Source organism: Phyllobates terribilis, unplaced genomic scaffold (assembly GCF_046119375.1).
Source record: "Phyllobates terribilis strain yellow unplaced genomic scaffold, ASM4611937v1 Scaffold_40__1_contigs__length_11209783, whole genome shotgun sequence".
NCBI lineage: Eukaryota > Metazoa > Chordata > Amphibia > Anura > Dendrobatidae > Phyllobates > Phyllobates terribilis.
Window position 1 is genome coordinate 3,310,764 of NW_027362800.1, and position 25,800 is coordinate 3,336,563.

At 45.7% G+C, this 25,800-nt stretch overlaps 19 non-coding genes and 3 pseudogenes across 19 annotated transcripts; all 22 read right to left on the minus strand.

Annotated features, from left to right (window-relative positions):
- Positions 1-67: 67 nt before the first annotated feature.
- LOC141186729 (U2 spliceosomal RNA) lies at positions 68-258 on the minus strand. Its single transcript, XR_012260980.1, has one exon. It is a non-coding gene; the product is annotated as a U2 spliceosomal RNA (small nuclear RNA).
- Positions 259-1,376: 1,118 nt separating this feature from the next.
- Positions 1,377-1,558, minus strand: LOC141185631 (U2 spliceosomal RNA). The gene has a single exon (XR_012260273.1). It is a non-coding gene; the product is annotated as a U2 spliceosomal RNA (small nuclear RNA).
- A 524-nt stretch (positions 1,559-2,082) lies between these two features.
- On the minus strand, positions 2,083-2,198 carry LOC141186107 (U2 spliceosomal RNA; annotated as a pseudogene).
- A 1,122-nt stretch (positions 2,199-3,320) lies between these two features.
- Positions 3,321-3,511, minus strand: LOC141186730 (U2 spliceosomal RNA). Its single transcript, XR_012260981.1, has one exon. It is a non-coding gene; the product is annotated as a U2 spliceosomal RNA (small nuclear RNA).
- Positions 3,512-4,636: 1,125 nt separating this feature from the next.
- On the minus strand, positions 4,637-4,827 carry LOC141186731 (U2 spliceosomal RNA). The gene has a single exon (XR_012260982.1). It is a non-coding gene; the product is annotated as a U2 spliceosomal RNA (small nuclear RNA).
- Positions 4,828-5,946: 1,119 nt separating this feature from the next.
- LOC141186732 (U2 spliceosomal RNA) lies at positions 5,947-6,137 on the minus strand. The gene has a single exon (XR_012260983.1). It is a non-coding gene; the product is annotated as a U2 spliceosomal RNA (small nuclear RNA).
- A 1,121-nt stretch (positions 6,138-7,258) lies between these two features.
- LOC141186733 (U2 spliceosomal RNA) lies at positions 7,259-7,449 on the minus strand. The gene has a single exon (XR_012260984.1). It is a non-coding gene; the product is annotated as a U2 spliceosomal RNA (small nuclear RNA).
- A 1,123-nt stretch (positions 7,450-8,572) lies between these two features.
- Positions 8,573-8,763, minus strand: LOC141184908 (U2 spliceosomal RNA). The gene has a single exon (XR_012259619.1). It is a non-coding gene; the product is annotated as a U2 spliceosomal RNA (small nuclear RNA).
- A 1,121-nt stretch (positions 8,764-9,884) lies between these two features.
- On the minus strand, positions 9,885-10,075 carry LOC141186734 (U2 spliceosomal RNA). The gene has a single exon (XR_012260985.1). It is a non-coding gene; the product is annotated as a U2 spliceosomal RNA (small nuclear RNA).
- Positions 10,076-11,194: 1,119 nt separating this feature from the next.
- Positions 11,195-11,384, minus strand: LOC141185121 (U2 spliceosomal RNA). The gene has a single exon (XR_012259813.1). It is a non-coding gene; the product is annotated as a U2 spliceosomal RNA (small nuclear RNA).
- Positions 11,385-12,505: 1,121 nt separating this feature from the next.
- LOC141186736 (U2 spliceosomal RNA) lies at positions 12,506-12,696 on the minus strand. The gene has a single exon (XR_012260986.1). It is a non-coding gene; the product is annotated as a U2 spliceosomal RNA (small nuclear RNA).
- Positions 12,697-13,814: 1,118 nt separating this feature from the next.
- LOC141185122 (U2 spliceosomal RNA) lies at positions 13,815-14,004 on the minus strand. The gene has a single exon (XR_012259814.1). It is a non-coding gene; the product is annotated as a U2 spliceosomal RNA (small nuclear RNA).
- Positions 14,005-15,124: 1,120 nt separating this feature from the next.
- Positions 15,125-15,306, minus strand: LOC141185632 (U2 spliceosomal RNA). The gene has a single exon (XR_012260274.1). It is a non-coding gene; the product is annotated as a U2 spliceosomal RNA (small nuclear RNA).
- A 524-nt stretch (positions 15,307-15,830) lies between these two features.
- Positions 15,831-15,946, minus strand: LOC141186140 (U2 spliceosomal RNA; annotated as a pseudogene).
- A 1,119-nt stretch (positions 15,947-17,065) lies between these two features.
- On the minus strand, positions 17,066-17,256 carry LOC141186737 (U2 spliceosomal RNA). The gene has a single exon (XR_012260987.1). It is a non-coding gene; the product is annotated as a U2 spliceosomal RNA (small nuclear RNA).
- A 1,120-nt stretch (positions 17,257-18,376) lies between these two features.
- On the minus strand, positions 18,377-18,558 carry LOC141185633 (U2 spliceosomal RNA). Its single transcript, XR_012260275.1, has one exon. It is a non-coding gene; the product is annotated as a U2 spliceosomal RNA (small nuclear RNA).
- Positions 18,559-19,082: 524 nt separating this feature from the next.
- LOC141186108 (U2 spliceosomal RNA) lies at positions 19,083-19,198 on the minus strand (annotated as a pseudogene).
- Positions 19,199-20,318: 1,120 nt separating this feature from the next.
- Positions 20,319-20,509, minus strand: LOC141186738 (U2 spliceosomal RNA). The gene has a single exon (XR_012260988.1). It is a non-coding gene; the product is annotated as a U2 spliceosomal RNA (small nuclear RNA).
- A 1,120-nt stretch (positions 20,510-21,629) lies between these two features.
- On the minus strand, positions 21,630-21,820 carry LOC141186740 (U2 spliceosomal RNA). Its single transcript, XR_012260990.1, has one exon. It is a non-coding gene; the product is annotated as a U2 spliceosomal RNA (small nuclear RNA).
- A 1,118-nt stretch (positions 21,821-22,938) lies between these two features.
- On the minus strand, positions 22,939-23,129 carry LOC141186741 (U2 spliceosomal RNA). Its single transcript, XR_012260991.1, has one exon. It is a non-coding gene; the product is annotated as a U2 spliceosomal RNA (small nuclear RNA).
- Positions 23,130-24,253: 1,124 nt separating this feature from the next.
- LOC141184909 (U2 spliceosomal RNA) lies at positions 24,254-24,444 on the minus strand. Its single transcript, XR_012259620.1, has one exon. It is a non-coding gene; the product is annotated as a U2 spliceosomal RNA (small nuclear RNA).
- A 1,119-nt stretch (positions 24,445-25,563) lies between these two features.
- Positions 25,564-25,754, minus strand: LOC141186742 (U2 spliceosomal RNA). Its single transcript, XR_012260992.1, has one exon. It is a non-coding gene; the product is annotated as a U2 spliceosomal RNA (small nuclear RNA).
- Positions 25,755-25,800: the final 46 nt, after the last annotated feature.

Below are 25,800 nucleotides of genomic sequence, written 5' to 3' on the forward strand. Positions count from 1 at the left end.
ACAAACAAGCAAAATGAACAAAAAGCATTGAATTCAATTCTTTCTGATTTTAGAAACTGCATTAAAGAAGGGGTGCACCGGTCCTGGAGATACTGCAATACCAGGTCAATGCGTGGAGTGGACAGAGCAAGCTCTTTTTCCATCTCCCTGTTCTAAAAATCCATTTAATATATGGTCCCCAGATAGGGGACGTATCAGATATTAAACTGATAAGAACAGATACTACACTTGATCTTAGCCAAAAGGCCGAGAAGCGATAGCCAGAATTGGTTTCCGACTACGGTGCCACCCAAGGATTCTGAAAAGTCCATTTGTGGAGATGGCCACCTGGACTCCCGTTAAGAAGACATGCTGTCAACCTCTAGATCCCTCACATGCCTGCACTTTTCGGCTTGCTGCTGCTGCAATCCACGCGTTTTAGATCTGCATAACTCCACCTCTTTTAGCACAGTACCCTCAACCCCCGGCTGTTCCCACCCGCCTCAACACCGTTGGAAGGGAGGAAAACCAATTAAGGCGGGGGGGGAGGTGGAACGAGCAGCTGTCTACCCTTAGCAGGAGGGTTGCTGATTAATTACCTCTCCTGCTGCTGCTGCTGGCTGTCCAGCAGCAGACTGAAGGTGGCTGCTGCTGTGCGCAGGTATATAAAGGCTCAGAGCCTATTATGACACGCGCAGCCAGCGTTCCATTGCCACATTCCGTCTACTGCAGGCGGGATACCTGGATGGCTGAATGTCACTGAGAAGCTCACAGAGACCGCCATAAGCAACAGTTTAAAAGAATGCCACAGACTAATCAACCAAACTTTTTGGGTTGGTTTCTCTTTTATAGTCTGCAGGCATTAAATGAAAGAAGTCAGTGTTCCAGCAGAGGGAGACAACGTTTCAGAAAAGGCATTGTAGCAAACCAAAAAAGAAATTTTAAGCGCAGCAGAGTAACCAGCTCACATACCTGTTAGCTCAGGTGAGTTTAAAAGGCTGCTGTTGATAACAAGGGCATTTGCTAAATAGATGGTGTGTGTGCAACAATATACTGAAAGGTCAATTATATTGTGCAGCTTATCTCACCACCTGTAGTTATTTAGGTGAAAGCTCCAAAATGCTTGCCTAATATGTCTGTTTATCCAAAAGGAAGTATAGAGGGAGAGCTAGATAGATAGCATTGCATTACATTACATTACATGGCAATGCAATGCACAGTTGCTGAAGTTGAACCAAAATGAGCTTGTCATCTGGCTTCTGCAACTTTTAACATGAAAAATCCAATGAGGAGAAGAAAAGCAAAGCCAAAGAGTCCATCCCAAAATCCGACAAACAAGCAAAATGAACAAAAAGCATTGAATTCAATTCTTTCTGATTTTAGAAACTGCATTAAAGAAGGGGTGCACCGGTCCTGGAGATACTGCAATACCAGGTCAATGCGTGGAGTGGACAGAGCAAGCTCTTTTTCCATCTCCCTGTTCTAAAAATCCATTTAATATATGGTCCCCAGATAGGGGACGTATCAGATATTAAACTGATAAGAACAGATTTTTTGATTGAAGCTGCATCCAAGGCACTGAAAAATGTGACCGAAGTCACACCAAAACAGCGCACGAGGCGAGGATTCATGTGGACCCTTCCCGGAGGAGAGGATCCCCAATAAACCATCCCCATCCCTCCGAGCCAGAAGGCCACAGCGAGGGTCAGGGATCTCCGATGCTCTCCCTAGCCGAAGCCGGAGAAGAGCTGTTTTCGTGCTCCCAGCTTCCATCTAGGCTGCCACCCTAGTGGAGCTGGAGCCTGTGTTGGTTTCTCAGCCCAAAGCTGACCGGACCTCCGACCGGGTTTATAAAAATTCCCCTTCCTAGCCCGGAGGCCAGGAATAGGGGGGGTTGCTCAGAAAGTATGATTGGCAAAGGTGCGTCGTGCTACGAAGCCAAGTCTTTCTGGGGTTCCCAGTCCCAGTAAGCTTGGACTCCCACCAGGGCGCCTACTCCTGGGGCACATTGCTCCAAAGCCCTCACACTTACCCAGCCTAGTGACTTCGATCCTGGAGGGCCATGTTTTCCATCAGATAACTCTATGAGCCACCTGGCGTACTAACAAGTGCACCAAACCAGTGTGTAATATGCATCAATTTACTAGGGCAGCCCAAGGACAAAACTGCCTTTTCAAAAGATACTACACTTGATCTTAGCCAAAAGGCCGAGAAGCGATAACCAGAATTGGTTTCCGACTACGGTGCCACCCAAGGATTCTGAAAAGTCCATTTGTGGAGATGGCCACCTGGACTCCCGTTAAGAAGACATGCTGTCAACCTCTAGATCCCTCACATGCCTGCACTTTTCGGCTTGCTGCTGCTGCAATCCACGCGTTTTAGATCTGCATAACTCCACCTCTTTTAGCACAGTACCCTCAACCCCCGGCTGTTCCCACCCGCCTCAACACCGTTGGAAGGGAGGAGAACCAATTAAGGCGGGGGGGGGGGGTGGAACGAGCAGCTGTCTACCCTTAGCAGGAGGGTTGCTGATTAATTACCTCTCCTGCAGCTGCTGCTGCTGGCTGTCCAGCAGCAGACTGAAGGTGGCTGCTGCTGTGCGCAGGTATATAAAGGCTCAGAGCCTATTATGACACGCGCAGCCAGCGTTCCATTGCCACATTCCGTCTACTGCAGGCGGGATACCTGGATGGCTGAATGTCACTGAGAAGCTCACAGAGACCGCCATAAGCAACAGTTTAAAAGAATGCCACAGACTAATCAACCAAACTTTTTGGGTTGGTTTCTCTTTTATAGTCTGCAGGCATTAAATGAAAGAAGTCAGTGTTCCAGCAGAGGGAGACAACGTTTCAGAAAAGGCATTGTAGCAAACCAAAAAAGAAATTTTAAGCGCAGCAGAGTAACCAGCTCACATACCTGTTAGCTCAGGTGAGTTTAAAAGGCTGCTGTTGATAACAAGGGCATTTGCTAAATAGATGGTGTGTGTGCAACAATATACTGAAAGGTCAATTATATTGTGCAGCTTATCTCACCACCTGTAGTTATTTAGGTGAAAGCTCCAAAATGCTTGCCTGATATGTCTGTTTATCCAAAAGGAAGTATAGAGGGAGAGCTAGATAGATAGCATTGCATTACATTACATTACATGGCAATGCAATGCACAGTTGCTGAAGTTGAAAGAAAATTAGCTTGTCATCTGGCTTCTGCAACTTTTAACATGAAAAATCCAATGAGGAGAAGAAAAGCAAAGCCAAAGAGTCCATCCCAAAATCCGACAAACAAGCAAAATGAACAAAAAGCATTGAATTCAATTCTTTCTGATTTTAGAAACTGCATTAAAGAAGGGGTGCACCGGTCCTGGAGATACTGCAATACCAGGTCAATGCGTGGAGTGGACAGAGCAAGCTCTTTTTCCATCTCCCTGTTCTAAAAATCCATTTAATATATGGTCCCCAGATAGGGGACGTATCAGATATTAAACTGATAAGAACAGATACTACACTTGATCTTAGCCAAAAGGCCGAGAAGCGATAACCAGAATTGGTTTCCGACTACGGTGCCACCCAAGGATTCTGAAAAGTCCATTTGTGGAGATGGCCACCTGGACTCCCGTTAAGAAGACATGCTGTCAACCTCTAGATCCCTCACATGCCTGCACTTTTCGGCTTGCTGCTGCTGCAATCCACGCGTTTTAGATCTGCATAACTCCACCTCTTTTAGCACAGTACCCTCAACCCCCGGCTGTTCCCACCCGCCTCAACACCGTTGGAGGGGAGGAGAACCAATTAAGGCGGGGGGGGGGGGTGGAACGAGCAGCTGTCTACCCTTAGCAGGAGGGTTGCTGATTAATTACCTCTCCTGCTGCTGCTGCTGCTGCTGGCTGTCCAGCAGCAGACTGAAGGTGGCTGCTGCTGTGCGCAGGTATATAAAGGCTCAGAGCCTATTATGACACGCGCAGCCAGCGTTCCATTGCCACATTCCGTCTACTGCAGGCGGGATACCTGGATGGCTGAATGTCACTGAGAAGCTCACAGAGACCGCCATAAGCAACAGTTTAAAAGAATGCCACAGACTAATCAACCAAACTTTTTGGGTTGGTTTCTCTTTTATAGTCTGCAGGCATTAAATGAAAGAAGTCAGTGTTCCAGCAGAGGGAGACAACGTTTCAGAAAAGGCATTGTAGCAAACCAAAAAAGAAATTTTAAGCGCAGCAGAGTAACCAGCTCACATACCTGTTAGCTCAGGTGAGTTTAAAAGGCTGCTGTTGATAACAAGGGCATTTGCTAAATAGATGGTGTGTGTGCAACAATATACTGAAAGGTCAATTATATTGTGCAGCTTATCTCACCACCTGTAGTTATTTAGGTGAAAGCTCCAAAATGCTTGCCTAATATGTCTGTTTATCCAAAAGGAAGTATAGAGGGAGAGCTAGATAGATAGCATTGCATTACATTACATTACATGGCAATGCAATGCACAGTTGCTGAAGTTGAACCAAAATGAGCTTGTCATCTGGCTTCTGCAACTTTTAACATGAAAAATCCAATGAGGAGAAGAAAAGCAAAGCCAAAGAGTCCATCCCAAAATCCGACAAACAAGCAAAATGAACAAAAAGCATTGAATTCAATTCTTTCTGATTTTAGAAACTGCATTAAAGAAGGGGTGCACCGGTCCTGGAGATACTGCAATACCAGGTCAATGCGTGGAGTGGACAGAGCAAGCTCTTTTTCCATCTCCCTGTTCTAAAAATCCATTTAATATATGGTCCCCAGATAGGGGACGTATCAGATATTAAACTGATAAGAACAGATACTACACTTGATCTTAGCCAAAAGGCCGAGAAGCGATAACCAGAATTGGTTTCCGACTACGGTGCCACCCAAGGATTCTGAAAAGTCCATTTGTGGAGATGGCCACCTGGACTCCCGTTAAGAAGACATGCTGTCAACCTCTAGATCCCTCACATGCCTGCACTTTTCGGCTTGCTGCTGCTGCAATCCACGCGTTTTAGATCTGCATAACTCCACCTCTTTTAGCACAGTACCCTCAACCCCCGGCTGTTCCCACCCGCCTCAACACCGTTGGAAGGGAGGAGAACCAATTTAGGCGGGGAGGGGTGGAACGAGCAGCTGTCTACCCTTAGCAGGAGGGTTGCTGATTAATTACCTCTCCTGCTGCTGCTGCTGCTGGCTGTCCAGCAGCAGACTGAAGGTGGCTGCTGCTGTGCGCAGGTATATAAAGGCTCAGAGCCTATTATGACACGCGCAGCCAGCGTTCCATTGCCACATTCCGTCTACTGCAGGCGGGATACCTGGATGGCTGAATGTCACTGAGAAGCTCACAGAGACCACCATAAGCAACAGTTTAAAAGAATGCCACAGACTAATCAACCAAACTTTTTGGGTTGGTTTCTCTTTTATAGTCTGCAGGCATTAAATGAAAGAAGTCAGTGTTCCAGCAGAGGGAGACAACGTTTCAGAAAAGGCATTGTAGCAAACCAAAAAAGAAATTTTAAGCGCAGCAGAGTAACCAGCTCACATACCTGTTAGCTCAGGTGAGTTTAAAAGGCTGCTGTTGATAACAAGGGCATTTGCTAAATAGATGGTGTGTGTGCAACAATATACTGAAAGGTCAATTATATTGTGCAGCTTATCTCACCACCTGTAGTTATTTAGGTGAAAGCTCCAAAATGCTTGCCTAATATGTCTGTTTATCCAAAAGGAAGTATAGAGGGAGAGCTAGATAGATAGCATTGCATTACATTACATTACATGGCAATGCAATGCACAGTTGCTGAAGTTGAACCAAAATGAGCTTGTCATCTGGCTTCTGCAACTTTTAACATGAAAAATCCAATGAGGAGAAGAAAAGCAAAGCCAAAGAGTCCATCCCAAAATCCGACAAACAAGCAAAATGAACAAAAAGCATTGAATTCAATTCTTTCTGATTTTAGAAACTGCATTAAAGAAGGGGTGCACCGGTCCTGGAGATACTGCAATACCAGGTCAATGCGTGGAGTGGACAGAGCAAGCTCTTTTTCCATCTCCCTGTTCTAAAAATCCATTTAATATATGGTCCCCAGATAGGGGACGTATCAGATATTAAACTGATAAGAACAGATACTACACTTGATCTTAGCCAAAAGGCCGAGAAGCGATAACCAGAATTGGTTTCCGACTACGGTGCCACCCAAGGATTCTGAAAAGTCCATTTGTGGAGATGGCCACCTGGACTCCCGTTAAGAAGACATGCTGTCAACCTCTAGATCCCTCACATGCCTGCACTTTTCGGCTTGCTGCTGCTGCAATCCACGCGTTTTAGATCTGCATAACTCCACCTCTTTTAGCACAGTACCCTCAACCCCCGGCTGTTCCCACCCGCCTCAACACCGTTGGAAGGGAGGAGAACCAATTAAGGCGGGGGGGGGGGTGGAACGAGCAGCTGTCTACCCTTAGCAGGAGGGTTGCTGATTAATTACCTCTCCTGCTGCTGCTGCTGCTGGCTGTCCAGCAGCAGACTGAAGGTGGCTGCTGCTGTGCGCAGGTATATAAAGGCTCAGAGCCTATGATGACACGCGCAGCCAGCGTTCCATTGCCACATTCCGTCTACTGCAGGCGGGATACCTGGATGGCTGAATATCACTGAGAAGCTCACAGAGACCGCCATAAGCAACAGCTTAAAAGAATGCCACAGACTAATCAACCAAACTTTTTGGGTTGGTTTCTCTTTTATAGTCTGCAGGCATTAAATGAAAGAAGTCAGTGTTCCAGCAGAGGGAGACAACGTTTCAGAAAAGGCATTGTAGCAAACCAAAAAAGAAATTTTAAGCGCAGCAGAGTAACCAGCTCACATACCTGTTAGCTCAGGTGAGTTTAAAAGGCTGCTGTTGATAACAAGGGCATTTGCTAAATAGATGGTGTGTGTGCAACAATATACTGAAAGGTCAATTATATTGTGCAGCTTATCTCACCACCTGTAGTTATTTAGGTGAAAGCTCCAAAATGCTTGCCTAATATGTCTGTTTATCCAAAAGGAAGTATAGAGGGAGAGCTAGATAGATAGCATTGCATTACATTACATTACATGGCAATGCAATGCACAGTTGCTGAAGTTGAACCAAAATGAGCTTGTCATCTGGCTTCTGCAACTTTTAACATGAAAAATCCAATGAGGAGAAGAAAAGCAAAGCCAAAGAGTCCATCCCAAAATCCGACAAACAAGCAAAATGAACAAAAAGCATTGAATTCAATTCTTTCTGATTTTAGAAACTGCATTAAAGAAGGGGTGCACCGGTCCTGGAGATACTGCAATACCAGGTCAATGCGTGGAGTGGACAGAGCAAGCTCTTTTTCCATCTCCCTGTTCTAAAAATCCATTTAATATATGGTCCCCAGATAGGGGACGTATCAGATATTAAACTGATAAGAACAGATACTACACTTGATCTTAGCCAAAAGGCCGAGAAGCGATAACCAGAATTGGTTTCCGACTACGGTGCCACCCAAGGATTCTGAAAAGTCCATTTGTGGAGATGGCCACCTGGACTCCCGTTAAGAAGACATGCTGTCAACCTCTAGATCCCTCACATGCCTGCACTTTTCGGCTTGCTGCTGCTGCAATCCACGCGTTTTAGATCTGCATAACTCCACCTCTTTTAGCACAGTACCCTCAACCCCCGGCTGTTCCCACCCGCCTCAACACCGTTGGAAGGGAGGAGAACCAATTAAGGCGGGGGGGGGGGGGTGGAACGAGCAGCTGTCTACCCTTAGCAGGAGGGTTGCTGATTAATTACCTCTCCTGCTGCTGCTGCTGCTGGCTGTCCAGCAGCAGACTGAAGGTGGCTGCTGCTGTGCGCAGGTATATAAAGGCTCAGAGCCTATGATGACACGCGCAGCCAGCGTTCCATTGCCACATTCCGTCTACTGCAGGCGGGATACCTGGATGGCTGAATGTCACTGAGAAGCTCACAGAGACCGCCATAAGCAACAGTTTAAAAGAATGCCACAGACTAATCAACCAAACTTTTTGGGTTGGTTTCTCTTTTATAGTCTGCAGGTATTAAATGAAAGAAGTCAGTGTTCCAGCAGAGGGAGACAACGTTTCAGAAAAGGCATTGTAGCAAACCAAAAAAGAAATTTTAAGCGCAGCAGAGTAACCAGCTCACATACCTGTTAGCTCAGGTGAGTTTAAAAGGCTGCTGTTGATAACAAGGGCATTTGCTAAATAGATGGTGTGTGTGCAACAATATACTGAAAGGTCAATTATATTGTGCAACTTATCTCACCACCTGTAGTTATTTAGGTGAAAGCTCCAAAATGCTTGCCTAATATGTCTGTTTATCCAAAAGGAAGTATAGAGGGAGAGCTAGATAGATAGCATTGCATTACATTACATTACATGGCAATGCAATGCACAGTTGCTGAAGTTGAACCAAAATGAGCTTGTCATCTGGCTTCTGCAACTTTTAACATGAAAAATCCAATGAGGAGAAGAAAAGCAAAGCCAAAGAGTCCATCCCAAAATCCGACAAACAAGCAAAATGAACAAAAAGCATTGAATTCAATTCTTTCTGATTTTAGAAACTGCATTAAAGAAGGGGTGCACCGGTCCTGGAGATACTGCAATACCAGGTCAATGCGTGGAGTGGACAGAGCAAGCTCTTTTTCCATCTTCCTGTTCTAAAAATCCATTTAATATATGGTCCCCAGATAGGGGACGTATCAGATATTAAACTGATAAGAACAGATACTACACTTGATCTTAGCCAAAAGGCCGAGAAGCGATAACCAGAATTGGTTTCCGACTACGGTGCCACCCAAGGATTCTGAAAAGTCCATTTGTGGAGATGGCCACCTGGACTCCCGTTAAGAAGACATGCTGTCAACCTCTAGATCCCTCACATGCCTGCACTTTTCGGCTTGCTGCTGCTGCAATCCACGCGTTTTAGATCTGCATAACTCCACCTCTTTTAGCACAGTACCCTCAACCCCCGGCTGTTCCCACCCGCCTCAACACCGTTGGAAGGGAGGAGAACCAATTAAGGCGGGGGGGGGGGTGGAACGAGCAGCTGTCTACCCTTAGCAGGAGGGTTGCTGATTAATTACCTCTCCTGCTGCTGCTGCTGCTGGCTGTCCAGCAGCAGACTGAAGGTGGCTGCTGCTGTGCGCAGGTATATAAAGGCTCAGAGCCTATTATGACACGCGCAGCCAGCGTTCCATTGCCACATTCCGTCTACTGCAGGCGGGATACCTGGATGGCTGAATGTCACTGAGAAGCTCACAGAGACCGCCATAAGCAACAGTTTAAAAGAATGCCACAGACTAATCAACCAAACTTTTTGGGTTGGTTTCTCTTTTATAGTCTGCAGGCATTAAATGAAAGAAGTCAGTGTTCCAGCAGAGGGAGACAACGTTTCAGAAAAGGCATTGTAGCAAACCAAAAAAGAAATTTTAAGCGCAGCAGAGTAACCAGCTCACATACCTGTTAGCTCAGGTGAGTTTAAAAGGCTGCTGTTGATAACAAGGGCATTTGCTAAATAGATGGTGTGTGTGCAACAATATACTGAAAGGTCAATTATATTGTGCAGCTTATCTCACCACCTGTAGTTATTTAGGTGAAAGCTCCAAAATGCTTGCCTAATATGTCTGTTTATCCAAAAGGAAGTATAGAGGGAGAGCTAGATAGATAGCATTGCATTACATTACATTACATGGCAATGCAATGCACAGTTGCTGAAGTTGAACCAAAATGAGCTTGTCATCTGGCTTCTGCAACTTTTAACATGAAAAATCCAATGAGGAGAAGAAAAGCAAAGCCAAAGAGTCCATCCCAAAATCCGACAAACAAGCAAAATGAACAAAAAGCATTGAATTCAATTCTTTCTGATTTTAGAAACTGCATTAAAGAAGGGGTGCACCGGTCCTGGAGATACTGCAATACCAGGTCAATGCGTGGAGTGGACAGAGCAAGCTCTTTTTCCATCTCCCTGTTCTAAAAATCCATTTAATATATGGTCCCCAGATAGGGGACGTATCAGATATTAAACTGATAAGAACAGATACTACACTTGATCTTAGCCAAAAGGCCGAGAAGCGATAACCAGAATTGATTTCCGACTACGGTGCCACCCAAGGATTCTGAAAAGTCCATTTGTGGAGATGGCCACCTGGACTCCCGTTAAGAAGACATGCTGTCAACCTCTAGATCCCTCACATGCCTGCACTTTTCGGCTTGCTGCTGCTGCAATCCACGCGTTTTAGATCTGCATAACTCCACCTCTTTTAGCACAGTACCCTCAACCCCCGGCTGTTCCCACCCGCCTCAACACCGTTGGAAGGGAGGAGAACCAATTAAGGCGGGGGGGGGGGGTGGAACGAGCAGCTGTCTACCCTTAGCAGGAGGGTTGCTGATTAATTACCTCTCCTGCTGCTGCTGCTGGCTGTCCAGCAGCAGACTGAAGGTGGCTGCTGCTGTGCGCAGGTATATAAAGGCTCAGAGCCTATTATGACACGCGCAGCCAGCGTTCCATTGCCACATTCCGTCTACTGCAGGCAGGATACCTGGATGGCTGAATGTCACTGAGAAGCTCACAGAGACCGCCATAAGCAACAGTTTAAAAGAATGCCACAGACTAATCAACCAAACTTTTTGGGTTGGTTTCTCTTTTATAGTCTGCAGGCATTAAATGAAAGAAGTCAGTGTTCCAGCAGAGGGAGACAACGTTTCAGAAAAGGCATTGTAGCAAACCAAAAAAGAAATTTTAAGCGCAGCAGAGTAACCAGCTCACATACCTGTTAGCTCAGGTGAGTTTAAAAGGCTGCTGTTGATAACAAGGGCATTTGCTAAATAGATGGTGTGTGTGCAACAATATACTGAAAGGTCAATTATATTGTGCAGCTTATCTCACCACCTGTAGTTATTTAGGTGAAAGCTCCAAAATGCTTGCCTAATATGTCTGTTTATCCAAAAGGAAGTATAGAGGGAGAGCTAGATAGATAGCATTGCATTACATTACATTACATGGCAATGCAATGCACAGTTGCTGAAGTTGAACCAAAATGAGCTTGTCATCTGGCTTCTGCAACTTTTAACATGAAAAATCCAATGAGGAGAAGAAAAGCAAAGCCAAAGAGTCCATCCCAAAATCCGACAAACAAGCAAAATGAACAAAAAGCATTGAATTCAATTCTTTCTGATTTTAGAAACTGCATTAAAGAAGGGGTGCACCGGTCCTGGAGATACTGCAATACCAGGTCAATGCGTGGAGTGGACAGAGCAAGCTCTTTTTCCATCTCCCTGTTCTAAAAATCCATTTAAATATGGTCCCCAGATAGGGGACGTATCAGATATTAAACTGATAAGAACAGATACTACACTTGATCTTAGCCAAAAGGCCGAGAAGCGATAACCAGAATTGGTTTCCGACTACGGTGCCACCCAAGGATTCTGAAAAGTCCATTTGTGGAGATGGCCACCTGGACTCCCGTTAAGAAGACATGCTGTCAACCTCTAGATCCCTCACATGCCTGCACTTTTCGGCTTGCTGCTGCTGCAATCCACGCGTTTTAGATCTGCATAACTCCACCTCTTTTAGCACAGTACCCTCAACCCCCGGCTGTTCCCACCCGCCTCAACACCGTTGGAAGGGAGGAGAACCAATTAAGGCGGGGGGGGGGGTGGAACGAGCAGCTGTCTACCCTTAGCAGGAGGGTTGCTGATTAATTACCTCTCCTGCTGCTGCTGCTGCTGGCTGTCCAGCAGCAGACTGAAGGTGGCTGCTGCTGTGCGCAGGTATATAAAGGCTCAGAGCCTATTATGACACGCGCAGCCAGCGTTCCATTGCCACATTCCGTCTACTGCAGGCGGGATACCTGGATGGCTGAATGTCACTGAGAAGCTGACAGAGACCGCCATAAGCAACAGTTTAAAAGAATGCCACAGACTAATCAACCAAACTTTTTGGGTTGGTTTCTCTTTTATAGTCTGCAGGCATTAAATGAAAGAAGTCAGTGTTCCAGCAGAGGGAGACAACGTTTCAGAAAAGGCATTGTAGCAAACCAAAAAAGAAATTTTAAGCGCAGCAGAGTAACCAGCTCACATACCTGTTAGCTCAGGTGAGTTTAAAAGGCTGCTGTTGATAACAAGGGCATTTGCTAAATAGATGGTGTGTGTGCAACAATATACTGAAAGGTCAATTATATTGTGCAGCTTATCTCACCACCTGTAGTTATTTAGGTGAAAGCTCCAAAATGCTTGCCTAATATGTCTGTTTATCCAAAAGGAAGTATAGAGGGAGAGCTAGATAGATAGCATTGCATTACATTACATTACATGGCAATGCAATGCACAGTTGCTGAAGTTGAACCAAAATGAGCTTGTCATCTGGCTTCTGCAACTTTTAACATGAAAAATCCAATGAGGAGAAGAAAAGCAAAGCCAAAGAGTCCATCCCAAAATCCGACAAACAAGCAAAATGAACAAAAAGCATTGAATTCAATTCTTTCTGATTTTAGAAACTGCATTAAAGAAGGGGTGCACCGGTCCTGGAGATACTGCAATACCAGGTCAATGCGTGGAGTGGACAGAGCAAGCTCTTTTTCCATCTCCCTGTTCTAAAAATCCATTTAATATATGGTCCCCAGATAGGGGACGTATCAGATATTAAACTGATAAGAACAGATACTACACTTGATCTTAGCCAAAAGGCCGAGAAGCGATAACCAGAATTGGTTTCCGACTACGGTGCCACCCAAGGATTCTGAAAAGTCCATTTGTGGAGATGGCCACCTGGACTCCCGTTAAGAAGACATGCTGTCAACCTCTAGATCCCTCACATGCCTGCACTTTTCGGCTTGCTGCTGCTGCAATCCACGCGTTTTAGATCTGCATAACTCCACCTCTTTTAGCACAGTACCCTCAACCCCCGGCTGTTCCCACCCGCCTCAACACCGTTGGAAGGGAGGAGAACCAATTAAGGCGGGGGGGGGGGTGGAACGAGCAGCTGTCTACCCTTAGCAGGAGGGTTGCTGATTAATTACCTCTCCTGCTGCTGCTGCTGGCTGTCCAGCAGCAGACTGAAGGTGGCTGCTGCTGTGCGCAGGTATATAAAGGCTCAGAGCCTATTATGACACGCGCAGCCAGCGTTCCATTGCCACATTCCGTCTACTGCAGGCAGGATACCTGGATGGCTGAATGTCACTGAGAAGCTCACAGAGACCGCCATAAGCAACAGTTTAAAAGAATGCCACAGACTAATCAACCAAACTTTTTGGGTTGGTTTCTCTTTTATAGTCTGCAGGCATTAAATGAAAGAAGTCAGTGTTCCAGCAGAGGGAGACAACGTTTCAGAAAAGGCATTGTAGCAAACCAAAAAAGAAATTTTAAGCGCAGCAGAGTAACCAGCTCACATACCTGTTAGCTCAGGTGAGTTTAAAAGGCTGCTGTTGATAACAAGGGCATTTGCTAAATAGATGGTGTGTGTGCAACAATATACTGAAAGGTCAATTATATTGTGCAGCTTATCTCACCACCTGTAGTTATTTAGGTGAAAGCTCCAAAATGCTTGCCTAATATGTCTGTTTATCCAAAAGGAAGTATAGAGGGAGAGCTAGATAGATAGCATTGCATTACATTACATTACATGGCAATGCAATGCACAGTTGCTGAAGTTGAACCAAAATGAGCTTGTCATCTGGCTTCTGCAACTTTTAACATGAAAAATCCAATGAGGAGAAGAAAAGCAAAGCCAAAGAGTCCATCCCAAAATCCGACAAACAAGCAAAATGAACAAAAAGCATTGAATTCAATTCTTTCTGATTTTAGAAACTGCATTAAAGAAGGGGTGCACCGGTCCTGGAGATACTGCAATACCAGGTCAATGCGTGGAGTGGACAGAGCAAGCTCTTTTTCCATCTCCCTGTTCTAAAAATCCATTTAAATATGGTCCCCAGATAGGGGACGTATCAGATATTAAACTGATAAGAACAGATACTACACTTGATCTTAGCCAAAAGGCCGAGAAGCGATAACCAGAATTGGTTTCCGACTACGGTGCCACCCAAGGATTCTGAAAAGTCCATTTGTGGAGATGGCCACCTGGACTCCCGTTAAGAAGACATGCTGTCAACCTCTAGATCCCTCACATGCCTGCACTTTTCGGCTTGCTGCTGCTGCAATCCACGCGTTTTAGATCTGCATAACTCCACCTCTTTTAGCACAGTACCCTCAACCCCCGGCTGTTCCCACCCGCCTCAACACCGTTGGAAGGGAGGAGAACCAATTAAGGCGGGGGGGGGGTGGAACGAGCAGCTGTCTACCCTTAGCAGGAGGGTTGCTGATTAATTACCTCTCCTGCTGCTGCTGCTGCTGGCTGTCCAGCAGCAGACTGAAGGTGGCTGCTGCTGTGCGCAGGTATATAAAGGCTCAGAGCCTATTATGACACGCGCAGCCAGCGTTCCATTGCCACATTCCGTCTACTGCAGGCGGGATACCTGGATGGCTGAATGTCACTGAGAAGCTGACAGAGACCGCCATAAGCAACAGTTTAAAAGAATGCCACAGACTAATCAACCAAACTTTTTGGGTTGGTTTCTCTTTTATAGTCTGCAGGCATTAAATGAAAGAAGTCAGTGTTCCAGCAGAGGGAGACAACGTTTCAGAAAAGGCATTGTAGCAAACCAAAAAAGAAATTTTAAGCGCAGCAGAGTAACCAGCTCACATACCTGTTAGCTCAGGTGAGTTTAAAAGGCTGCTGTTGATAACAAGGGCATTTGCTAAATAGATGGTGTGTGTGCAACAATATACTGAAAGGTCAATTATATTGTGCAGCTTATCTCACCACCTGTAGTTATTTAGGTGAAAGCTCCAAAATGCTTGCCTAATATGTCTGTTTATCCAAAAGGAAGTATAGAGGGAGAGCTAGATAGATAGCATTGCATTACATTACATTACATGGCAATGCAATGCACAGTTGCTGAAGTTGAACCAAAATGAGCTTGTCATCTGGCTTCTGCAACTTTTAACATGAAAAATCCAATGAGGAGAAGAAAAGCAAAGCCAAAGAGTCCATCCCAAAATCCGACAAACAAGCAAAATGAACAAAAAGCATTGAATTCAATTCTTTCTGATTTTAGAAACTGCATTAAAGAAGGGGTGCACCGGTCCTGGAGATACTGCAATACCAGGTCAATGCGTGGAGTGGACAGAGCAAGCTCTTTTTCCATCTCCCTGTTCTAAAAATCCATTTAATATATGGTCCCCAGATAGGGGACGTATCAGATATTAAACTGATAAGAACAGATTTTTTGATTGAAGCTGCATCCAAGGCACTGAAAAATGTGACCGAAGTCACACCAAAACAGCGCACGAGGCGAGGATTCATGTGGACCCTTCCCGGAAGAGAGGATCCCCAATAAACCATCCCCATCCCTCCGAGCCAGAAGGCCACAGCGAGGGTCAGGGATCTCCGATGCTCTCCCTAGCCGAAGCCGGAGAAGAGCTGTTTTCGTGCTCCCAGCTTCCATCTAGGCTGCCACCCTAGTGGAGCTGGAGCCTGTGTTGGTTTCTCAGCCCAAAGCTGACCGGACCTCCGACCGGGTTTATAAAAATTCCCCTTCCTAGCCCGGAGGCCAGGAATAGGGGGGGTTGCTCAGAAAGTATGATTGGCAAAGGTGCGGCGTGCTACGAAGCCAAGTCTTTCTGGGGTTCCCAGTCCCAGTAAGCTTGGACTCCGACCAGGGCGCCTACTCCTGGGGCACATTGCTCCAAAGCCCTCACACTTACCCAGCCTAGTGACTTCGATCCTGGAGGGCCATGTTTTCCATCAGACAACTCTATGAGCCACCTGGCGTACTAACAAGTGCACCAAACCAGTGTGTAATATGCATCAATTTACTAGGGCAGCCCAAGGACAAAACTGCCTTTTCAAAAGATACTACACTTGATCTTAGCCAAAAGGCCGAGAAGCGATAACCAGAATTGGTTTCCGACTACGGTGCCACCCAAGGATTCTGAAAAGTCCATTTGTGGAGATGGCCACCTGGACTCCCGTTAAGAAGACATGCTGTCAACCTCTAGATCCCTCACATGCCTGCACTTTTCGGCTTGCTGCTGCTGCAATCCACGCGTTTTAGATCTGCATAACTCCACCTCTTTTAGCACAGTACCCTCAACCCCCGGCTGTTCCCACCCGCCTCAACACCGTTGGAAGGGAGGAGAACCAATTAAGGCGGGGGGGGGTGGAACGAGCAGCTGTCTACCCTTAGCAGGAGGGTTGCTGATTAATTACCTCTCCTGCTGCTGCTGCTGCTGGCTGTCAAGCAGCAGACTGAAGGTGGCTGCTGCTGTGCGCAGGTATATAAAGGCTCAGAGCCTATTATGACACGCGCAGCCAGCGTTCCATTGCCACATTCCGTCTACTGCAGGCGGGATACCTGGATGGCTGAATGTCACTGAGAAGCTCACAGAGACCGCCATAAGCAACAGTTTAAAAGAATGCCACAGACTAATCAACCAAACTTTTTGGGTTGGTTTCTCTTTTATAGTCTGCAGGCATTAAATGAAAGAAGTCAGTGTTCCAGCAGAGGGAGACAACGTTTCAGAAAAGGCATTGTAGCAAACCAAAAAAGAAATTTTAAGCGCAGCAGAGTAACCAGCTCACATACCTGTTAGCTCAGGTGAGTTTAAAAGGCTGCTGTTGATAACAAGGGCATTTGCTAAATAGATGGTGTGTGTGCAACAATATACTGAAAGGTCAATTATATTGTGCAGCTTATCTCACCACCTGTAGTTATTTAGGTGAAAGCTCCAAAATGCTTGCCTAATATGTCTGTTTATCCAAAAGGAAGTATAGAGGGAGAGCTAGATAGATAGCATTGCATTACATTACATTACATGGCAATGCAATGCACAGTTGCTGAAGTTGAACCAAAATGAGCTTGTCATCTGGCTTCTGCAACTTTTAACATGAAAAATCCAATGAGGAGAAGAAAAGCAAAGCCAAAGAGTCCATCCCAAAATCCGACAAACAAGCAAAATGAACAAAAAGCATTGAATTCAATTCTTTCTGATTTTAGAAACTGCATTAAAGAAGGGGTGCACCGGTCCTGGAGATACTGCAATACCAGGTCAATGCGTGGAGTGGACAGAGCAAGCTCTTTTTCCATCTCCCTGTTCTAAAAATCCATTTAATATATGGTCCCCAGATAGGGGACGTATCAGATATTAAACTGATAAGAACAGATACTACACTTGATCTTAGCCAAAAGGCCGAGAAGCGATAACCAGAATTGGTTTCCGACTACGGTGCCACCCAAGGATTCTGAAAAGTCCATTTGTGGAGATGGCCACCTGGACTCCCGTTAAGAAGACATGCTGTCAACCTCTAGATCCCTCACATGCCTGCACTTTTCGGCTTGCTGCTGCTGCAATCCACGCGTTTTAGATCTGCATAACTCCACCTCTTTTAGCACAGTACCCTCAACCCCCGGCTGTTCCCACCCGCCTCAACACCGTTGGAAGGGAGGAGAACCAATTAAGGCGGGGGGGGGGTGGAACGAGCAGCTGTCTACCCTTAGCAGGAGGGTTGCTGATTAATTACCTCTCCTGCTGCTGCTGCTGCTGGCTGTCCAGCAGCAGACTGAAGGTGGCTGCTGCTGTGCGCAGGTATATAAAGGCTCAGCGCCTATTATGACACGCGCAGCCAGCGTTCCATTGCCACATTCCGTCTACTGCAGGCGGGATACCTGGATGGCTGAATGTCACTGAGAAGCTGACAGAGACCGCCATAAGCAACAGTTTAAAAGAATGCCACAGACTAATCAACCAAACTTTTTGGGTTGGTTTCTCTTTTATAGTCTGCAGGCATTAAATGAAAGAAGTCAGTGTTCCAGCAGAGGGAGACAACGTTTCAGAAAAGGCATTGTAGCAAACCAAAAAAGAAATTTTAAGCGCAGCAGAGTAACCATCTCACATACCTGTTAGCTCAGGTGAGTTTAAAAGGCTGCTGTTGATAACAAGGGCATTTGCTAAATAGATGGTGTGTGTGCAACAATATACTGAAAGGTCAATTATATTGTGCAGCTTATCTCACCACCTGTAGTTATTTAGGTGAAAGCTCCAAAATGCTTGCCTAATATGTCTGTTTATCCAAAAGGAAGTATAGAGGGAGAGCTAGATAGATAGCATTGCATTACATTACATTACATGGCAATGCAATGCACAGTTGCTGAAGTTGAACCAAAATGAGCTTGTCATCTGGCTTCTGCAACTTTTAACATGAAAAATCCAATGAGGAGAAGAAAAGCAAAGCCAAAGAGTCCATCCCAAAATCCGACAAACAAGCAAAATGAACAAAAAGCATTGAATTCAATTCTTTCTGATTTTAGAAACTGCATTAAAGAAGGGGTGCACCGGTCCTGGAGATACTGCAATACCAGGTCAATGCGTGGAGTGGACAGAGCAAGCTCTTTTTCCATCTCCCTGTTCTAAAAATCCATTTAATATATGGTCCCCAGATAGGGGACGTATCAGATATTAAACTGATAAGAACAGATTTTTTGATTGAAGCTGCATCCAAGGCACTGAAAAATGTGACCGAAGTCACACCAAAACAGCGCACGAGGCGAGGATTCATGTGGACCCTTCCCGGAAGAGAGGATCCCCAATAAACCATCCCCATCCCTCCGAGCCAGAAGGCCACAGCGAGGGTCAGGGATCTCCGATGCTCTCCCTAGCCGAAGCCGGAGAAGAGCTGTTTTCGTGCTCCCAGCTTCCATCTAGGCTGCCACCCTAGTGGAGCTGGAGCCTGTGTTGGTTTCTCAGCCCAAAGCTGACCGGACCTCCGACCGGGTTTATAAAAATTCCCCTTCCTAGCCCGGAGGCCAGGAATAGGGGGGGTTGCTCAGAAAGTATGATTGGCAAAGGTGCGGCGTGCTACGAAGCCAAGTCTTTCTGGGGTTCCCAGTCCCAGTAAGCTTGGACTCCGACCAGGGCGCCTACTCCTGGGGCACATTGCTCCAAAGCCCTCACACTTACCCAGCCTAGTGACTTCGATCCTGGAGGGCCATGTTTTCCATCAGATAACTCTATGAGCCACCTGGCGTACTAACAAGTGCACCAAACCAGTGTGTAATATGCATCAATTTACTAGGGCAGCCCAAGGACAAAACTGCCTTTTCAAAAGATACTACACTTGATCTTAGCCAAAAGGCCGAGAAGCGATAACCAGAATTGGTTTCCGACTACGGTGCCACCCAAGGATTCTGAAAAGTCCATTTGTGGAGATGGCCACCTGGACTCCCGTTAAGAAGACATGCTGTCAACCTCTAGATCCCTCACATGCCTGCACTTTTCGGCTTGCTGCTGCTGCAATCCACGCGTTTTAGATCTGCATAACTCCACCTCTTTTAGCACAGTACCCTCAACCCCCGGCTGTTCCCACCCGCCTCAACACCGTTGGAAGGGAGGAGAACCAATTAAGGCGGGGGGGGGGTGGAACGAGCAGCTGTCTACCCTTAGCAGGAGGGTTGCTGATTAATTACCTCTCCTGCAGCTGCTGCTGCTGGCTGTCCAGCAGCAGACTGAAGGTGGCTGCTGCTGTGCGCAGGTATATAAAGGCTCAGAGCCTATTATGACACGCGCAGCCAGCGTTCCATTGCCACATTCCGTCTACTGCAGGCGGGATACCTGGATGGCTGAATGTCACTGAGAAGCTCACAGAGACCGCCATAAGCAACAGTTTAAAAGAATGCCACAGACTAATCAACCAAACTTTTTGGGTTGGTTTCTCTTTTATAGTCTGCAGGCATTAAATGAAAGAAGTCAGTGTTCCAGCAGAGGGAGACAACGTTTCAGAAAAGGCATTGTAGCAAACCAAAAAAGAAATTTTAAGCGCAGCAGAGTAACCAGCTCACATACCTGTTAGCTCAGGTGAGTTTAAAAGGCTGCTGTTGATAACAAGGGCATTTGCTAAATAGATGGTGTGTGTGCAACAATATACTGAAAGGTCAATTATATTGTGCAGCTTATCTCACCACCTGTAGTTATTTAGGTGAAAGCTCCAAAATGCTTGCCTAATATGTCTGTTTATCCAAAAGGAAGTATAGAGGGAGAGCTAGATAGATAGCATTGCATTACATTACATTACATGGCAATGCAATGCACAGTTGCTGAAGTTGAACCAAAATGAGCTTGTCATCTGGCTTCTGCAACTTTTAACATGAAAAATCCAATGAGGAGAAGAAAAGCAAAGCCAAAGAGTCCATCCCAAAATCCGACAAACAAGCAAAATGAACAAAAAGCATTGAATTCAATTCTTTCTGATTTTAGAAACTGCATTAAAGAAGGGGTGCACCGGTCCTGGAGATACTGCAATACCAGGTCAATGCGTGGAGTGGACAGAGCAAGCTCTTTTTCCATCTCCCTGTTCTAAAAATCCATTTAATATATGGTCCCCAGATAGGGGACGTATCAGATATTAAACTGATAAGAACAGATACTACACTTGATCTTAGCCAAAAGGCCGAGAAGCGATAACCAGAATTGGTTTCCGACTACGGTGCCACCCAAGGATTCTGAAAAGTCCATTTGTGGAGATGGCCACCTGGACTCCCGTTAAGAAGACATGCTGTCAACCTCTAGATCCCTCACATGCCTGCACTTTTCGGCTTGCTGCTGCTGCAATCCACGCGTTTTAGATCTGCATAACTCCACCTCTTTTAGCACAGTACCCTCAACCCCCGGCTGTTCCCACCCGCCTCAACACCGTTGGAAGGGAGGAGAACCAATTAAGGCGGGGGGGGGGTGGAACGAGCAGCTGTCTACCCTTAGCAGGAAGGTTGCTGATTAATTACCTCTCCTGCTGCTGCTGCTGCTGGCTGTCCAGCAGCAGACTGAAGGTGGCTGCTGCTGTGCGCAGGTATATAAAGGCTCAGAGCCTAATATGACACGCGCAGCCAGCGTTCCATTGCCACATTCCGTCTACTGCAGGCGGGATACCTGGATGGCTGAATGTCACTGAGAAGCTCACAGAGACCGCCATAAGCAACAGTTTAAAAGAATGCCACAGACTAATCAACCAAACTTTTTGGGTTGGTTTCTCTTTTATAGTCTGCAGGCATTAAATGAAAGAAGTCAGTGTTCCAGCAGAGGGAGACAACGTTTCAGAAAAGGCATTGTAGCAAACCAAAAAAGAAATTTTAAGCGCAGCAGAGTAACCAGCTCACATACCTGTTAGCTCAGGTGAGTTTAAAAGGCTGCTGTTGATAACAAGGGCATTTGCTAAATAGATGGTGTGTGTGCAACAATATACTGAAAGGTCAATTATATTGTGCAGCTTATCTCACCACCTGTAGTTATTTAGGTGAAAGCTCCAAAATGCTTGCCTAATATGTCTGTTTATCCAAAAGGAAGTATAGAGGGAGAGCTAGATAGATAGCATTGCATTACATTACATTACATGGCAATGCAATGCACAGTTGCTGAAGTTGAACCAAAATGAGCTTGTCATCTGGCTTCTGCAACTTTTAACATGAAAAATCCAATGAGGAGAAGAAAAGCAAAGCCAAAGAGTCCATCCCAAAATCCGACAAACAAGCAAAATGAACAAAAAGCATTGAATTCAATTCTTTCTGATTTTAGAAACTGCATTAAAGAAGGGGTGCACCGGTCCTGGAGATACTGCAATACCAGGTCAATGCGTGGAGTGGACAGAGCAAGCTCTTTTTCCATCTCCCTGTTCTAAAAATCCATTTAATATATGGTCCCCAGATAGGGGACGTATCAGATATTAAACTGATAAGAACAGATACTACACTTGATCTTAGCCAAAAGGCCGAGAAGCGATAACCAGAATTGGTTTCCGACTACGGTGCCACCCAAGGATTCTGAAAAGTCCATTTGTGGAGATGGCCACCTGGACTCCCGTTAAGAAGACATGCTGTCAACCTCTAGATCCCTCACATGCCTGCATTTTCGGCTTGCTGCTGCTGCAATCCACGCGTTTTAGATCTGCATAACTCCACCTCTTTTAGCACAGTACCCTCAACCCCCGGCTGTTCCCACCCGCCTCAACACCGTTGGAAGGGAGGAGAACCAATTTAGGTGGGGGGGGGTGGAACGAGCAGCTGTCTACCCTTAGCAGGAGGGTTGCTGATTAATTACCTCTCCTGCTGCTGCTGCTGCTGGCTGTCCAGCAGCAGACTGAAGGTGGCTGCTGCTGTGCGCAGGTATATAAAGGCTCAGAGCCTATTATGACACGCGCAGCCAGCGTTCCATTGCCACATTCCGTCTACTGCAGGCGGGATACCTGGATGGCTGAATGTCACTGAGAAGCTCACAGAGACCACCATAAGCAACAGTTTAAAAGAATGCCACAGACTAATCAACCAAACTTTTTGGGTTGGTTTCTCTTTTATAGTCTGCAGGCATTAAATGAAAGAAGTCAGTGTTCCAGCAGAGGGAGACAACGTTTCAGAAAAGGCATTGTAGCAAACCAAAAAAGAAATTTTAAGCGCAGCAGAGTAACCAGCTCACATACCTGTTAGCTCAGGTGAGTTTAAAAGGCTGCTGTTGATAACAAGGGCATTTGCTAAATAGATGGTGTGTGTGCAACAATATACTGAAAGGTCAATTATATTGTGCAGCTTATCTCACCACCTGTAGTTATTTAGGTGAAAGCTCCAAAATGCTTGCCTAATATGTCTGTTTATCCAAAAGGAAGTATAGAGGGAGAGCTAGATAGATAGCGTTGCATTACATTACATTACATGGCAATGCAATGCACAGTTGCTGAAGTTGAACCAAAATGAGCTTGTCATCTGGCTTCTGCAACTTTTAACATGAAAAATCCAATGAGGAGAAGAAAAGCAAAGCCAAAGAGTCCATCCCAAAATCCGACAAACAAGCAAAATGAACAAAAAGCATTGAATTCAATTCTTTCTGATTTTAGAAACTGCATTAAAGAAGGGGTGCACCGGTCCTGGAGATACTGCAATACCAGGTCAATGCGTGGAGTGGACAGAGCAAGCTCTTTTTCCATCTCCCTGTTCTAAAAATCCATTTAATATATGGTCCCCAGATAGGGGACGTATCAGATATTAAACTGATAAGAACAGATACTACACTTGATCTTAGCCAAAAGGCCGAGAAGCGATAACCAGAATTGGTTTCCGACTACGGTGCCACCCAAGGATTCTGAAAAGTCCATTTGTGGAGATGGCCACCTGGACTCCCGTTAAGAAGACATGCTGTCAACCTCTAGATCCCTCACATGCCTGCACTTTTCGGCTTGCTGCTGCTGCAATCCACGCGTTTTAGATCTGCATAACTCCACCTCTTTTAGCACAGTACCCTCAACCCCCGGCTGTTCCCACCCGCCTCAACACCGTTGGAAGGGAGGAGAACCAATTAAGGCGGGGGGGGGGGGGGTGGAACGAGCAGCTGTCTACCCTTAGCAGGAGGGTTGCTGATTAATTACCTCTCCTGCTGCTGCTGCTGCTGGCTGTCCAGCAGCAGACTGAAGGTGGCTGCTGCTGTGCGCAGGTATATAAAGGCTCAGAGCCTATTATGACACGCGCAGCCAGCGTTCCATTGCCACATTCCGTCTACTGCAGGCGGGATACCTGGATGGCTGAATGTCACTGAGAAGCTCACAGAGACCGCCATAAGCAACAGTTTAAAAGAATGCCACAGACTAATCAACCAAACTTTTTGGGTTGGTTTCTCTTTTATAGTCTGCAGGCATTAAATGAAAGAAGTCAGTGTTCCAGCAGAGGGAGACAACGTTTCAGAAAAGGCATTGTAGCAAACCAAAAAAGAAATTTTAAGCGCAGCAGAGTAACCAGCTCACATACCTGTTAGCTCAGGTGAGTTTAAAAGGCTGCTGTTGATAACAAGGGCATTTGCTAAATAGATGGTGTGTGTGCAACAATATACTGAAAGGTCAATTATATTGTGCAGCTTATCTCACCACCTGTAGTTATTTAGGTGAAAGCTCCAAAATGCTTGCCTAATATGTCTGTTTATCCAAAAGGAAGTATAGAGGGAGAGCTAGATAGATAGCATTGCATTACATTACATTACATGGCAATGCAATGCACAGTTGCTGAAGTTGAACCAAAATGAGCTTGTCATCTGGCTTCTGCAACTTTTAACATGAAAAATCCAATGAGGAGAAGAAAAGCAAAGCCAAAGAGTCCATCCCAAAATCCGACAAACAAGCAAAATGAACAAAAAGCATTGAATTCAATTCTTTCTGATTTTAGAAACTGCATTAAAGAAGGGGTGCACCGGTCCTGGAGATACTGCAATACCAGGTCAATGCGTGGAGTGGACAGAGCAAGCTCTTTTTCCATCTTCCTGTTCTAAAAATCCATTTAATATATGGTCCCCAGATAGGGGACGTATCAGATATTAAACTGATAAGAACAGATACTACACTTGATCTTAGCCAAAAGGCCGAGAAGCGATAACCAGAATTGGTTTCCGACTACGGTGCCACCCAAGGATTCTGAAAAGTCCATTTGTGGAGATGGCCACCTGGACTCCCGTTAAGAAGACATGCTGTCAACCTCTAGATCCCTCACATGCCTGCACTTTTCGGCTTGCTGCTGCTGCAATCCACGCGTTTTAGATCTGCATAACTCCACCTCTTTTAGCACAGTACCCTCAACCCCCGGCTGTTCCCACCCGCCTCAACACCGTTGGAAGGGAGGAGAACCAATTAAGGCGGGGGGGGGTGGAACGAGCAGCTGTCTACCCTTAGCAGGAGGGTTGCTGATTAATTACCTCTCCTGCTGCTGCTGCTGCTGGCTGTCCAGCAGCAGACTGAAGGTGGCTGCTGCTGTGCGCAGGTATATAAAGGCTCAGAGCCTATTATGACACGCGCAGCCAGCGTTCCATTGCCACATTCCGTCTACTGCAGGCGGGATACCTGGATGGCTGAATGTCACTGAGAAGCTCACAGAGACCGCCATAAGCAGCAGTTTAAAAGAATGCCACAGACTAATCAACCAAACTTTTTGGGTTGGTTTCTCTTTTATAGTCTGCAGGCATTAAATGAAAGAAGTCAGTGTTCCAGCAGAGGGAGACAACGTTTCAGAAAAGGCATTGTAGCAAACCAAAAAAGAAATTTTAAGCGCAGCAGAGTAACCAGCTCACATACCTGTTAGCTCAGGTGAGTTTAAAAGGCTGCTGTTGATAACAAGGGCATTTGCTAAATAGATGGTGTGTGTGCAACAATATACTGAAAGGTCAATTATATTGTGCAGCTTATCTCACCACCTGTAGTTATTTAGGTGAAAGCTCCAAAATGCTTGCCTAATATGTCTGTTTATCCAAAAGGAAGTATAGAGGGAGAGCTAGATAGATAGCATTGCATTACATTACATTACATGGCAATGCAATGCACAGTTGCTGAAGTTGAACCAAAATGAGCTTGTCATCTGGCTTCTGCAACTTTTAACATGAAAAATCCAATGAGGAGAAGAAAAGCAAAGCCAAAGAGTCCATCCCAAAATCCGACAAACAAGCAAAATGAACAAAAAGCATTGAATTCAATTCTTTCTGATTTTAGAAACTGCATTAAAGAAGGGGTGCACCGGTCCTGGAGATACTGCAATACCAGGTCAATGCGTGGAGTGGACAGAGCAAGCTCTTTTTCCATCTCCCTGTTCTAAAAATCCATTTAATATATGGTCCCCAGATAGGGGACGTATCAGATATTAAACTGATAAGAACAGATACTACACTTGATCTTAGCCAAAAGGCCGAGAAGCGATAACCAGAATTGGTTTCCGACTACGGTGCCACCCAAGGATTCTGAAA